The sequence below is a fragment of the Sorex araneus genome, chromosome 6, assembly GCF_027595985.1.
Source record: "Sorex araneus isolate mSorAra2 chromosome 6, mSorAra2.pri, whole genome shotgun sequence".
Classification (NCBI taxonomy): Eukaryota; Metazoa; Chordata; class Mammalia; order Eulipotyphla; family Soricidae; genus Sorex; species Sorex araneus.
This window is the reverse complement of record NC_073307.1, coordinates 16,255,900-16,270,752: the sequence shown is the minus strand read 5'-3', so window position 1 is coordinate 16,270,752 and position 14,853 is coordinate 16,255,900. Positions and strand designations below refer to the sequence as shown.

The window sequence follows — 14,853 nt, the reverse complement described above, 5'->3', positions numbered from 1 at the left end:
GAATTCTATCAGAATCAGATGGTGTTTAAGGTGTGTAATATTGATGTCCAGATAGCACAGAGGGTAGGGCATTTGCTTTGCACGTGGCTGACCCAGGTTCGATTCCTCTGTCCCTCTGGAAGAGCCTGGCAAGCTACTTAAAGTATTCCATCCACACAGCAGAGCCTGGCAAGCTACCTGTGGCATATTCAATATGCCAAAAACAATAACAACAAGTCTCACAGTGGAGACATTAGTGGTGCCCACTTGAGCAAATCGATGAACAACGGGATGACAGTGCTATAATATTGGTTTCCAAGGACCAAAATTCTGACATATCTAACTAAATGTTTGGTATTAGAATGGGTATTTTAAAGATAAAAGATAAAGGACTACATGGTGAAAAAAAGACCAAACATAATAACATACTGTTCAGGTTTAGACCAGTGGAAGAACATGAGCCACCTCAGGGAAATATATTTACCTCCATATTCAAAAATATCTTATTCATAAAAAGTTACCCATCTGATTTCTCCATTTATACCCTATATAAGGCAAGGGATTTTATTATTTAGATGAATTTAAGAGAAAGTTCTGTCTGTTAGTTGCATAATCCTCCCATGAAAGTACCATACTGCTGTGAAGTTACACGGACATTCATCCTGGATATTGAGAGAGACAGTTGAATTAAAATTTCTACAGCATTTTTGTGGCACCATATTTCCTATTCCAAATGGAGATGGACATTTTTTTCACTTCAGATTTCCCACTGCCTGGAGCTGCCCTGAGCACCACTGGGTATAGCCTGACTGCATTAAAAACAAAATGAAACAAAACAGACTATTGAGTTCTCTTTCTATGCCATGTACCATTTTATGCATGTACTTGTAGTCATTTGATGCAATGCCCCTTTAAAGGTGGGGTAGATGGAGTAGAGAAGGAACCACTATGACAATGATGTTGGAAGTGATGACTCTCAGTAAGAGATGGATGCTGAAAGTGGGTAAAGGACCAAATACAATGGCCTCTCAGTAGTTGTATTGCAAACCATAATGCCCCAAAAGCAGAGAGTACGAAGAAAAGTGCCTGTCATAAATGGGGGTATAATTTGGTGGAGGGATGGGTCTTATAACATTATATGATTGAAACTTGATCATGAGCAGTTTTGTAACTGTATATCTCACAGTGAATCAATAAGAAAGAAGGAAAGAGGAAGAAATAAAGAAAGGAAGAAAGAAAGAGAGAGAGAAGAAAGAAAGAAAGAAAGAAAGAAAGAAAGAAAGAAAGAAAGAAAGAAAGAAAGAAAGAAAGAAAGAAAGAAAGAAAGAAAGAAAGAAAGAAAGAAAGAAAGAAAGAAAGAAAGAAAGAAAGAAAGAAAGAGAGAGAGAGAGGGAGGGAGGGAGGGAGGAAGGAAGGAAGGAAGGAAGGAAGGAAGGAAGGAAGGAAGGAAGGAAGGAAGAGAAAGAGACAAAGATAGGAAAAAAGAAGGAAAAAAGAATGCAACTTATACAAATAAAAATAAAGGAAGGACCATCACCATCTCTATTTAGCTGATAAAGTTAAGGTACTGAGTAACTCCCAGAGAGGTTAAGTGACAGAGCTTTGATTCAAAGCCAGGTGTTCTGTCTGCAGAGTCAGCTTCCTTTTTAGCTTTTGCTATGTTTGGGGTTTTGTTTTTTGAGTCACACCCAGCTCAGGGTTTATTCTTGTTTCTGTGCTCAGGTATCTCTGTGGGCTGTTCTCAGGGGACCGTATGCAGTACAGAGGATCCAAACTGGGTTGTCCACATGCAAGGCAAACACCTTAATCCCTGTCCCATGTCTCTGGCCCAGAGTCAACACTCCATCACTACTCTACACTGTCCCTCCAAATTAGAAAAAGATTGAAGATTGGGAGGCATGGCATGCTCTTATTTAATCCTTCAGTGCATGTTTTTCTACATTGGGCTAAGAATACAAACAACCCAACTTCTTAAAAGATAAAATGACTTGATATACATAAAGCATTCAGTATATTGCCCAGGACATGAAGTGCTATGAAGTATCACACAACATTTAACTTCTTATCATGATATTTATTCTGCTGGAATAACAGAGTGTGTGAAGGCAATTTCATTATATATGGCTTTCAAAGGTTACTCTTGCTACAGTAAGGTGACTGGGAAGAAATGCATGGAACAAGAAAACTACCAACCAAGCTACTTTCTGGGAATAATTGATAGCCTAGATAGACAAGCATGTAAGAACTGAAGGAAAAGAAGATCACAACTGTAGAGGATTGGTTTGGGGGAAGGAGACAGAGTAGATGAGAAGGGTTATACTGCCTGAACATGAGCCTTCTATCCACTAAGACTGATAATAATACATTATTACTGACTCCAGATTTTTTATTTGCTGAAATTAAGAACTGCTTTGAATATCCAAGAAGAAAAATGAAAATTTAGTATTATTTCTATGTGACTTAATTTTTATAAAGTAAGAACTCAGAACTACTTTTTAAGGTATAAACTGATCAGTCATGTGTACTACACAAGTTAATTTATTCTTTAAAAAAATAAAATTGGGGGGGTCACACCTGGCGATGCACAGAGATTACTCCTGGCTCTTCACTCAGGAATTAGTCCTGGTGGTGCTTGGGGCACCATGTGGGATGCTGGGAATCAAACCCAGGTCAGCTGCGTGCAAGGGAAACTCCCTACTCGCTCCGCTATCGCTCCAGCCCCAAGTTAGTTTACTCTTTAGATGATGTGTTTCAACACCACTCCCTGAGTATTTAATATTTCTTATGTTTTGCACATTAGTGCTTATGCTGCCTAGAAGTTAATAAATTTATTGAATTGATGGTCATAATCAATTCTTGATACTGCCTGAAAATTTTGGTCAAAGATCAGGTGAAGTTCCTGGATATGTCAACAAATAACAGACTAAGAGCAAAACTAACTTCAAATTATTGATTTCAGCAATGCTGAGCACTCTGAGGGAGTATTGTAACATAGGAAAATGTTGCAAGAAGCCTAACTCATCAGAAAGATGGGAAATTGGAGAGTAATTGATAAATGAAATGTGATGGTGATAATGCTTGAGAAGCAGATAACATTTTTTTCAAGTGTAAGGGTTGAGTCAGGAGGCAAAAGAACAACTAATCAAATTATAAAAATCAGGTTGTATAAAAATCTCCTTTCCATAAAGGATACAGCATGTCAGGGAACTGAAAAAGGTTATTTTGACAGAACCAGAATCATTTTTAAGGCACAAATGAAGCTCAAAAGAGGTACATACCATTTGAGCAGGGAGGAAAAATAAAGGATTTCCAACGCTAGTAAATTCCTCTGCCTTAGGTATATCATAGTTCTTTCTTGGATCCCTCTGAACTATGCTACCTACACCCAGTGGAAATCATTTCCATTTCCACAGTTTTTGGAAGGGGAAAAAGTGGCAAAGTACAAATTCACTGTGTCTGTACAGCCTTCTATCAGCGTCTACCTACTTATCTATCCACTGTGTGCATTTAGTCTGCTTATATTCAGTCTTATTTCTCCAATTTTTCTCTTCTGAAAATCTGTAGATTTGATCACTCAAACTGCCTGCCATACCCATTTTCCCCTAGTTTCTGTGGTTATTTCTTGTATTATATCACTACTTGCAATAAAATTGATGTTCACTGGATATGTACATATTCAGTATGTACATAATTGTAAACTTATAACATTTTCCCTCGGTGTATCAAATTTTAGCCTAAACTACCATATATGGCTTTAAACATTAAGGAAACTGCATCATTTCAATCAGAACTCTGAATAAGGTCTACACCTGGCCTGTACACATATGCACACACTTCCTATGCTTCACTGTTATATATGGGCCCTGCCTAGACTCTCCACTGAGAGTTTTGGGGAAATGTAATCAGCCCAAATCACACCATCCTGGCTATGGCAGGAACTGAGCATTTATCAGCATAAGGCATGAAACAATACACAATCACAGTTCAGAAATGAGTATTTATGTTATTGAATGCTGCAAATACACAGGCCTCAAATTTCCTTTTTCAATCATGAAAAACTCCACAGAAGTGTGCATATTCAAGTGATCACAAGAGAAATATGTTTAAGTTCCAGTGATTTGCATAAATCATCCACCAAAAAAATGGTACTATGAACTAAAAGTCACTCCTTACAGTTTCTCAAGTAATAACACACTTCTGAACGCCAATGTTCCTTAAATTCCCACTTCCAGTGGTGAGAAATAAAGACTAAATACTTATCTTCATTTGTGGTAAGTGAAGAGGATGTTGACTTATTTACTTCCACACATTTACAAGCCCACCAACCCAACAAAGAACAATTGACAAAATAAATAAAAATAGGTTATATTTTTCAAGAATTTTTTGCAAATATCAATGTTAAGGCAGAAATTTTAAATTCTATAGTCTTTGATACTCTAATTATAGCAAGTTATACAAGACTCACAATTTTATTTTGCTGCACATTGGCCCATCAACCTCCTTAAAGTCATCATCATTATCATCCCCTTGATCGTCGAATTTCTCGGGTGGTCTCAGTAACATCTCCATTCGCCCTAGCCCTGAGATTTCAGAAGCCTCTCTTTACTTGTCCTTCCCAATGATGCTGCATTGGAGGCTCTTTCAGGGTCAGGGGAATGAGACCCAACATTGTTACAGGTTTTGGCATATGAATACATCATGGCAAATTTCTGAGGCTCTCCCATGTGGGCAGGAAACTTTCAGTAGCTTGCCAGGTTCTCCCAGAGGGAGAACTAGGCTATAAGATGCAGCCTCAAAGCTGTCATGCGCTTCCAGATGCTTGGTTTTAAGTCGCTGGATGTTGGCCATTGGTGGGATTAAAGGGCGCCAGGGACAGTCCCTGGGTGTGACCGCCTAGCTACTGGAAAATGGAAAATCTGGGCAAAGAGGCCTAGTACCGATTCGAGCAGGCTTGGAGGTCTCAGCCCCTGGTCCCACACAGCTGGGTTCCTCTGCCGGTACCTTTATGCATGAGGCTCTTACGAACGTGTGGAGAGGGCCATGGGCATGGCTGTAGCTACGTTCCGGAGGTCTTCGGCCTTGGGAGCTCTGCTCGGGGTGGGGAGGGAAGCTGGAGCCCATCCCCTCCAAGGTGCCCCAGGGAAGACAGCCAGGTGCACGGGCAAGAGACTGTCTGCATTGCTCTCTTCCATGAGCTTGGTTTTAAGTCTCTGGATGTTGGCTATTGGTGGGATTACATCAAAGTCATCAGGTAAAATCTCTTGGATTAGAACCCATGTTCCACTCCACAGACAAATAACTAATAATATTGAAGCTCATAGCTATTGAATTATCAGTGACTCTCAAGTTGAATGAGATCCTCTCAGCTATGGATCATTATTACTCAGCTTCTTCCTGAGCCCAACAAATGAGAAAGACTTTCTTCTTCACGGTATGCAGAAACTACTTTTGTAGAACTAGTTTTCTGAACCAATTAGTTTAAACTCTTATATTCATGTCAACCTAGCAAATACTTGAATACTGCTATTATGATGCTCTGAAATAATTTATTGCACAGAAAAAATTCTTGTCATGAACTTACTAAAATCAGGACAGAATAAACTTAGTTTACAGAAGAGACATAAATAACTCAATTCATTTCCCCTGATAAAGACAACAAAAAGGAAATGAGAATAGAAAATACATTGTTTAAATTTCCTATTAATCCTGTTTGTTTGGTTGGATTTGTTTGTTGTGGTACTCAATATTGAATCCAGGCCCTCACATAAGTAAGGCAAGTGCTCTACAGAACTTCATTTCTGGCCCATTATTGTTTTCCTTGGGTGGGAAGACTGTGCTTCTGGACTACTCAGGGTACAAGACAGAGCTGGGACAAAGACAAATCCAGCCTTTGATATACAAAGTATATGCTCACATTAAAAGAACAAAAGCAACCAATGCTGGCATGGATGTGGGGAAAAAGGGACGCTCCATCACTGTTGGTGGGAATGCCAACTGGTCCAGCCTTTCTAGAAAACAATATGGACAGCCCTTCAAAAACTAGAAATTGAGCTTCCATATGACCCTGCAATGCCACTTCTGGGAATATATCTCGAGGATGCAAAAGAGCACAGTAGAAATAACATCTATACCTATATATATTCATTGCAGCACTGTTCACAATAGCCAAAATATGGAAACAACCCGAGTGCCCTAAAACAGATGACTGGTTAAAGAAACTTTGGTACATCTACACAATGGAATACTATGCAGCTGTTAGGAGAAATGAAGTCATGAAATTTGCTTATAAATGGATAAGCATGGAGAGTATAATGCTAAGAGAAATGAGTCAGAAAGAGAGGGATAGACATAGAAGGACTTCACTCATTTGTGGATGTAGGGTAGTATCACATGAGACTAACACCCAAGGACGGTAGATACGAGGGCTAGGGGGATTGTGCCATAGCTAGAAGCCTGCCTCATGAGTGGAGGGGAGAAGGCAGATGGAATAGAGAAGGGATCACTAGGAAAATGATGGCTGGAGGAACCAGTTGGGATGGGAGATGTGTGCGGAAAGTAGATAATAGACCAAACATGATGACCTCTCAGTGTCTGTGTTGCAAGCTATAATGCCCAACAGTAGAGAGAGAGTATGGGGAATATTGTCTGCCATGGAGTCATGGGGAGGGTGTGAAAGGGGGGCTATAACCGAGATATTGGTGGTGGGGAATGTGCACCAGTGAAGGGATGGGTGTTTGATCATTGTGAGATTGTAACCCAAACATGAAAGCTTGTAACTATCTCACGGTAATTCAATACAATTTAATTTTTTTTTCAAAAAAGTATGTGCTCAATTCATTGAAACTATCTCCTGGCCCTCCTCTTAATGTTGCTCTCTGTCAATCAAGAGCTTTACAAATCCTCCATAACCAGGCAATGCCTTCAGACACCACCTAACCTGACAGTTAAGAATAGTGCATAAAATAAATATGAAACAGACTTATTTCTCATATGGGGCAGTACACAGACCAGGGATCATTGAGGAGATCTAACGCAATGTTTTTGGACAGAGGGTAGGTTGGGGAATACGGTATCAGAGTGGGAACTGTGCTAAAGAATGCCAAGCTGCATGGGGAATCTGACAATTGTGAAGGTCCTGGCCTCTGGGTCAAGATTTTGAAACAAGAATTACAGTGTGGGTGGAGTCTAGAAAGAATGCAAAAAATATGTATGGACATAGAGGAACTAAGCTGGTTTAGGACAAAAAAATCAAAGAATTAAAAACTCTAATAAATAATCTGAAACTCAGCGTGAAGGCACAACCCAAAGAGTCAGGCAATTGTCCAGTCATCTGCTGGGTTTGCTTCATGGGAAATTAAAGCCTCAATTGTAAATGATTGGACTAGAAAGAAAGTAATTAACATCTCCTTTCTCAGGTCAGATGCATAGACAAGATGAAATTTAAAGGTGACTAAATCTTTGATAGTAAAGATAGAAAACTAGTAAAGTTTGGAACAAGAGCTCAAAATTAGAAGAGAGAATCATGTGTCTTCCTTGTATTTGTATATTTATTACTTTTAGAGTAAACTAGTATGATATCACATTTCTAGCTATAGCAAACATCCATGGAAATGTCCTAATTTAGTACTTCCTAATACAGGCTACACACCAGAATCACTTGGGGAGCTTGTTAAAAATAAAAATGTGCTGGCAGCAAACTAAAGCTATGACTAAGAATCCCCAGGGTCCAAGAATCTGTATTTGTAATAAGGTCTCCTGGTGATAGTTTCACATGGCAGAGTTTGAAGACATTCTCTCACATACTAGAAAACTGAGATAAAATTTAAAAGGAATATGGGTAGTTCTCAGGGAAATAAGAATAGAGCTTCCATGACTCAGCAATAGTAGTTCTTGATATCTACACCCAATGCACAAAAACATTCTTTCAAAAAGTACATATGTACACCCATCATTACTCATTGCAGAAATAGTAATAGGAGGTTAAATCAACCTATATGTCCAGTAACAGATGAGGAAAATTATGAAAGTTTGATACATGAACAAAATAGAATACTATGCAGCTGCGAGGAAAGAATACAATTTTCCACAGCTTGGATGGAACCGGAGGATATAATGCTAAGTGATGGAGATCAAATACAAATGAACTCATTTATTCATAGTGTATAGAATACTCTGTCAGAGTTTAAGTATGATAAATATATATATATATGTATATATATATATATATGATCAAAAACCCAACAGTACTGAAAGCATGAGATCCAATCTATGACAAAGAAACTTAAGTGTGCCTGTCAAGGAGACAGACTGGGAATTGGGGGGAAAACTGGGGACACTGGTGGAGAGAACTTGACATTGGTGATGGAATTGGTTTTGGACTACAATAAGAAACTCAACTATTTTTAAGTTTGTAAATTACAGTGCCTTAATAAAAAAATTTAATTTGTAAAAGTAAAAACTGGCCAAAGAGAGTGGCCCACTTCCAAAAGAACAAAAGCAACCGGTGTTCATGTGGATGTGGGGAGAAAGGGACTCTTCTTCACTGCTGGTGGGAATGCCGACTGGTTCAGCCCGTTTGGAAAATAGTATGGACGCTTCTTAAAAAATTAGAATCAAGTTCCCATTTGACGTAGCAATACTACTTCTGGGAACATACCATGGAGATGCAAAAATGTATAGTACAAATGACATTTGCACTTATGTGTTCATAGCAGCACTGTTTACAATAGCCAGAATCTGGAAAAAAACCAAGTTCCCGAGAACAGATGACTGGTTAAAGAAACTTTGGTATATCTACACAGTGGAATACTATGCAGCTGTTAGAAAAGTTTTGAGTCATGAAATTTGCATGAAGGTGGATCAACATGGAAAGTATCATGTTAAGTGAAAAGAGTCAGAAAGAGAGGAATAGACATAGAAGGACTGCACTCATTTGTGGAATGCAAAGTAACAGAATGGGAGACTAACACCCAAGAACAGTAGAGATAAGTACCAGGAGGATTACTCCACAGCTTAGAAGCTGGCCTTGCATGCTGGGGGGAAAGGAAGCTCATATAGAGAAGGGACCACCAAGTAAAGGGTGCTAGGAGGGCCTGTTCAGGATGGGAGATGCGGGCTGAAAGTAGATTATAGACCGAACATAATGGCCACTTAATACCTCTACTGCAAACCACAACACCCTAAAGGAGAGAGAGAGCAAAAGGGAATGCCCTGCCACAGAGGCGGAGTGGGGTGGAGGGAGGGATGCTGGGACCGTTGGTGGTGGAAAATGAGCACTGATGGAGGGATGGGCTCTCAACCACTGTATGACTAAAATGTAAGCATGAAAGTTTGTAAGTCTTTAACTGTACCTCACAATGATTCACTAATAAAAAATTTAAAACAAAAATAATAAAATTAAATAAAAACTAGAAGAAAGACAAAAATTTAAAAACACTGAAAACATCCCCTCATGTGATAAATGTCTTTGCCATCCCTTGAGGTCTGAAAAGGTCAAAATCTATCTGATCTCATTCTACCTCAAACACACACACTTGTCCTTTAAAGTAAATTTCCCACTTAATCTTTTCTGCACTGATCTGTTAAATATTTGAACTCGATTGTTCAAGTGATTATTTGAAATTTGCATCTGGTATTTAAGATCCCAACTGAATAAATACCACACTGTTAATCAAACAATTTCATTGTGAAAAGGTAAAAACGTGCTCTGTATTAATTTCAGTAACTGTTTCAGGCACTTACCAATAAAAAAGTTCCCACTATAAGTTAATCATATAACCCAAAGTCTCTAAAAGTTCACAATCAAATAAATGGAAATCTCAGCAATGACAGATTTTTATAATTACCTTTATCAAGGGCTGGAGCGATAGTCCAGCGGGTAGGGCATTTGCCTTGCACGCAGCCGACCCAGGTTTGATTCTTTCCGCCCCTCTCGGAGAACCCGGCAAGCTACTAAGAGTATCTCGCCCAAATGGCAGAGTCTGGCAAGCTACCCGTGGCTTATTCGATATGCCAAAAACAGTAACAAGTCTTACAATGGAGACATTACTGGTGCCAGCTCAAGCAAATCGATGAGCAATGAGATGACAGTGACAGTGACCTTTATCAAATTGTTGCCCATGTATAATTATTCACAATATAAGAATATGTGAAAAGTGAGCTCTGCGACTGACTCCCAAAACAAGTACTTTGTCTTCTAAACTAATAACAACAACTTGTACTTTATTGATCTTTTACCCATTGGTCTTATTACAAAGGTGAATTTATTTGTAACAAAACTTCAGAACAAAATTATCACCTTCGAGATTTTTTAAATGCATTTAAATTGCTGCTCTAGTGAGAACTCATATTCTGCTCAGTTCCCTTGAAAGTGTATCTTTCTACTATATCCCTCTCCACTGTGTTATAAAGTGGAAAAGTATAGCAAGTTATATAAAGTTATGAAGTCGATGAAAAAAAATTTTTAAGAAGAAAATTGTTTTGTATCTTTTAACCTTCCTTTTGTTGGGAGTAGAACTATAAGCTGAGTCTATTCCCATCAAGACCAAGATTCTCTCCAAAATATCACTCAATAATACAAATAGCAAATCATGTTGAGCTTCAGAAACTAATATAACACAACAGGTTAATTAGACTTCTATTTAAAAGCTTAAAAGAAATCACCTGGCAAATGGGACCTATATAAAGAATGTTGAACTAAAGACATAAACCACATCTACATATAAGACTAAGACTCTCACTCACCACCTAGTTCATGCCAGCCCACAGTGTCCTGTCTAAAGCCATCAAGAGTTTTCTACTCTAAAACACTCTCTTTCACCTTTCTGAGTGTTAAGGATGAGGCCTTAACATCAGTATTTGACTTATTTTTTTCACCTTAAGATTTCACAGGTTGTTTTTTTTAATTTATTGAAGACAAATAATCATTCTATATAGCATATATGCAAGACAGAAAGCATGCATGTCATTTAACCAAAAGAATCTTTATTGGTACAAAGATTCTTTGCCTATTAGCTTAACATAAGGAGGATCTCACAAGTTTCTTAAAAGTCCATTTGATCCTCCAAAGTATACTTTTCTCCATCCTTGAGAGAAATCCTGCATCCTACCCCTGACTTCACAGGTAGACTTCACAGGAAACTGGAAAATAGGGAGCTAAAAACATAAGCAAGGAGACCCAAAGCCCTTATGCTGACAATTCCCAATAATTTGTATAAGTCTCATTGATTCTTTCTAAAAAAATAAAAACCAAAACTATTTGAACAAAGGGCTTTTTTGCAAAGCTTAGCTAAAGCAAGCAATATATTGGCCATTGCTGTGTGATTTCTTTTTAAAGCTGTGAATTAATACAATATTCATTGTTCAGAAATTCAGTAATAGCTTCAGGGGTTGATTCTGAGTCAAAAATTTTTCATGAGATTCTCTCAAAGATGTTAACTACTGTTGCAGTTATTAATAGCTGAAACAAAACTGGTTTGGCTCCAAGATGGTACACTCATAAGCCTCCGTTCCACCCTACCTTGTTTTCTCCACCAGGCACCTTTGTGATGCCGTAACTGGCTAGCCCCGGAGAGAGGACAAGGAGAAACCCACAACATCTTTTTTAATTTATCTCAGAGTTAAGCATCAGAAACTACACTTTCTCCACATTAGTTTGTTAGAATCATGCCACTAAATATAAACCACGCTTAATATTTCCAGTCCATCTTTTGAAGAGGAGCATATAAGACAATTTGTTGACATATTTTTCAATTAAAACCATCACATGCTCTTTTTCAGAACGAAGCTATGTTCTGCGATGCCTGTACACCATGTCCTAGCAGCTCCTAAAGATGATTCTTTAAACTTTAAAGATGATATTTAAACTGAACATGATACTGATTCTATGTCTTTACCACTGGCCTATACTGGGGGGATATAAATAACAAGGGACAATTCTAGACATTATAGTTACTCGTAAGGCTTTAAAAAGTGGTTTGAAATTGGCACCAGCAATTTCATGACAGTGTGTGAAAATAAATAACAGGCTTAAAATAAATAACAGTTCTACCTCATGGACAGTCTGCCTACCAAGTAGACTTGTTTCTGAAGAGCTTCCGAGGCTACAATAGTGTTGGACAGTCATCTCTCTAATCCCCATCTTTATTTGAGCGTGTTCAATTTGAGAGCCTTCTCGCAGCTAAGCTGAAATCAATGTATTGAACTTTTCGTGGGGAAAGTGGAACAAAGAGAGCTGAACTGTTCCCTGGAGGGAAAAATGGGAGAGAGAAGGTGACTCCTTATTCTCACAAATCAGGAAAAATTGGGCAAGAGGTTTTCTGGTGGTGATAAAGGAGACACGTGGAAATAACAATGAATACTCGTGCCTGCCATCTGTCTTTATTACATACTCTGTTTGGGTGCAGTGAGTCAGTGAGTCTCTCTACTCTCTCGCTTTTATCCCTGCTCCTCTCTCTCCTCTCTCCTCTTTCCCCTTTCTTCTTATTCTTTCTCTCTTTCTCCTTTATTCTATACTTCCCTTCCAACCCCATCCCTTGTAGAACTCTCTCTCTTACACACACACACACACACACACACACACACACACACACACTACACCACCCTAACCTATAGATTATAAATTACACAGAAACTTTCAGAACACCCGTCTTGCTTTAAATGTGTAACAGATGCAAAACACTCAGTAAAATGAAATGACAATCTTGTGGATATATCACTTCTCTAGAGGAGTGAAAATATTTTTTTTCAGAAAAAAAAAGGACCAGAGTAATAGTACAGGGTTTAGGGTGTTTTCCTTGCACATGGCCGACCAGGTTCAATCCATACCATACAATATGGCCCCCTGAGTACCATGAGAAATAATTCCTGGTTGCAGACCCAGAAGTAACACCTGGGCATGGCTGAGTGTGACCCAAAAAGCCAGAGAGAGAGAGATAGAGAGAGAGAAAGAGAGAATAGGAGGGGATGGTAGGGAAAGGAAGGGGAAGGGTGGAGAGGAGAGAAGAGGAGTAGAGAGGAGAGGGGAGGGGAGGGGAGGAAATAAAATGTGATAAGAAAGCTAGAACCCTTTCTATCAGAACTTCACTAGGTGCTAAAGTACATCACCTTAGTTGTTCTTTATCTCATTGTAGATACTGCTAACATCACTATTGCACTTATAATTGAATTTTTGAAGTACCTAATTGCTTACACTTTATTTTTATGTATTTTTTTTATTTTTATGATGGACTGGTGCACTAGTATAGCAGGTAGGGCATTTGCTTGCACACGGCTGACCCAGGTTCAATTCCTCCATCCCTCTTAGAGAACCCAGCAAGCTACTGAGTGTATCCCACCCCCAAGGCAGAGCCTGGTAAGGTACCTGTGGTGTATTCAATATGCCAAAAATAGTAACAACAAATCTCACATGGATACATTAGTGGTACCTGCTTGAGCAAATCGATGAACAATGGGACAACAGTGCTACAGACAGACAGTGCAGTTCTTTATTTTTATAAAGTCTTCACAATGTTTTATTGCATTCAATATTCTAACACCTATCCCATCACCAACATACCTTCCCACCACCATTATTTCCAATTTTCCCAACCACCCCTCAAGCCTGCTCCACTATCAGGCCCTAAGTAACTTATTTTACATTGCTTATAATGAATAATTTGTTTAAAATTATCCAAAAAAATTCCTTAGAAGAAAGTGCATGAAGACTGTTGTATCTCACCCTGGAGCCATTAAGCCCTTGTATAAAAGATTACTACTATGTTGTTACAGGTTAAGCCTTGTGTGTTAATATTTTTTAATTGAGATTGGTAGCCTTGTCCTTTACATCTGATCCAGTGTGCTGTGTTACTCCTGGTACATCAGTGGTGTCGAGTTTGAGATGTCACATGGCTGCAAATGTGGCCACATGCTCCAAGAATTCTAAAATTTTGAATGAAGCTTCATACGCTATAAAAGGTGATTTTTATATGTTATTTTTTAAAAGTGATTCATTTTTATTTAATTTTGTATTTTTGCATATTTTGGGAGAGAGCACTTCCAGTAGTTTCAGGGAGACCCAAGATCATCCCAGTATGCTTGAGTACTACCAGAATAACTGACAGTACATAGGAGCCTATACAGTGCTGGAGATCAAAATTAGGCATGTAAGGAAAATGATCTACCACTGAATCACATCTCCAACCTCTATGTAACAATTAGCATCCTAGAAATCATTTAAATTTGTGTATGATTCCAAGAGCTTTAATATAAACTAAGTTCTTTGTGAATTCAAAGTCATTTGTCACTGTCACTGTCATCCTGTTGCTCATCGATTTGCTCAAGAGGGCACACCAGTAACGTCTCCATTGTGAGACTTGTTCTTACTGTTTTTGGCATATCGAACATGCCAGGCTTCTGCTGTGCAAGCGAGATACTCTTGGTAGCTTGCTGGGCTCTCTGAATCCAACCGGAGAGGATTCCAACCTGGGTCAGCCACATGCAAGGCAAACACCCTACCTGCTGCGCTATCGCTCCAGTCCACACTATGTTTCAGGGATCATTTCTATAGTATGTTACTAGAGAAGTTTCTCTGATCAAGTAGAGCACTCAAAGTCATTTACTAAAATTTAAAAAAGGTGGATTATAGTAAAATCCCATTCCTTTAACCCTCCCATGATATGTGAAGACTTTATATTGATATTATATTTTTATTTCCTCTTTTTTATTGAATCACCAAGAGATACACGGTTACAAAATTGTTCATGATTGGGTTTAAGTCATACAGTGTTCCAACACCTGTCCCTTCATCAGTACCAATGTCCCTATTTTCCCTCCACGCCCCAACACACACTGAGCAGACACTTTCTCTCGGTCTCTGTCTCTGTCTCTCTGTTTCTG

General features: G+C 38.7%; 1 pseudogene; it reads left to right on the top strand.

Moving 5' to 3' along the window:
* Nucleotides 1-14,489: 14,489 nt before the first annotated feature.
* Nucleotides 14,490-14,612, top strand: LOC129406155 (small nucleolar RNA U3; annotated as a pseudogene).
* Nucleotides 14,613-14,853: the final 241 nt, after the last annotated feature.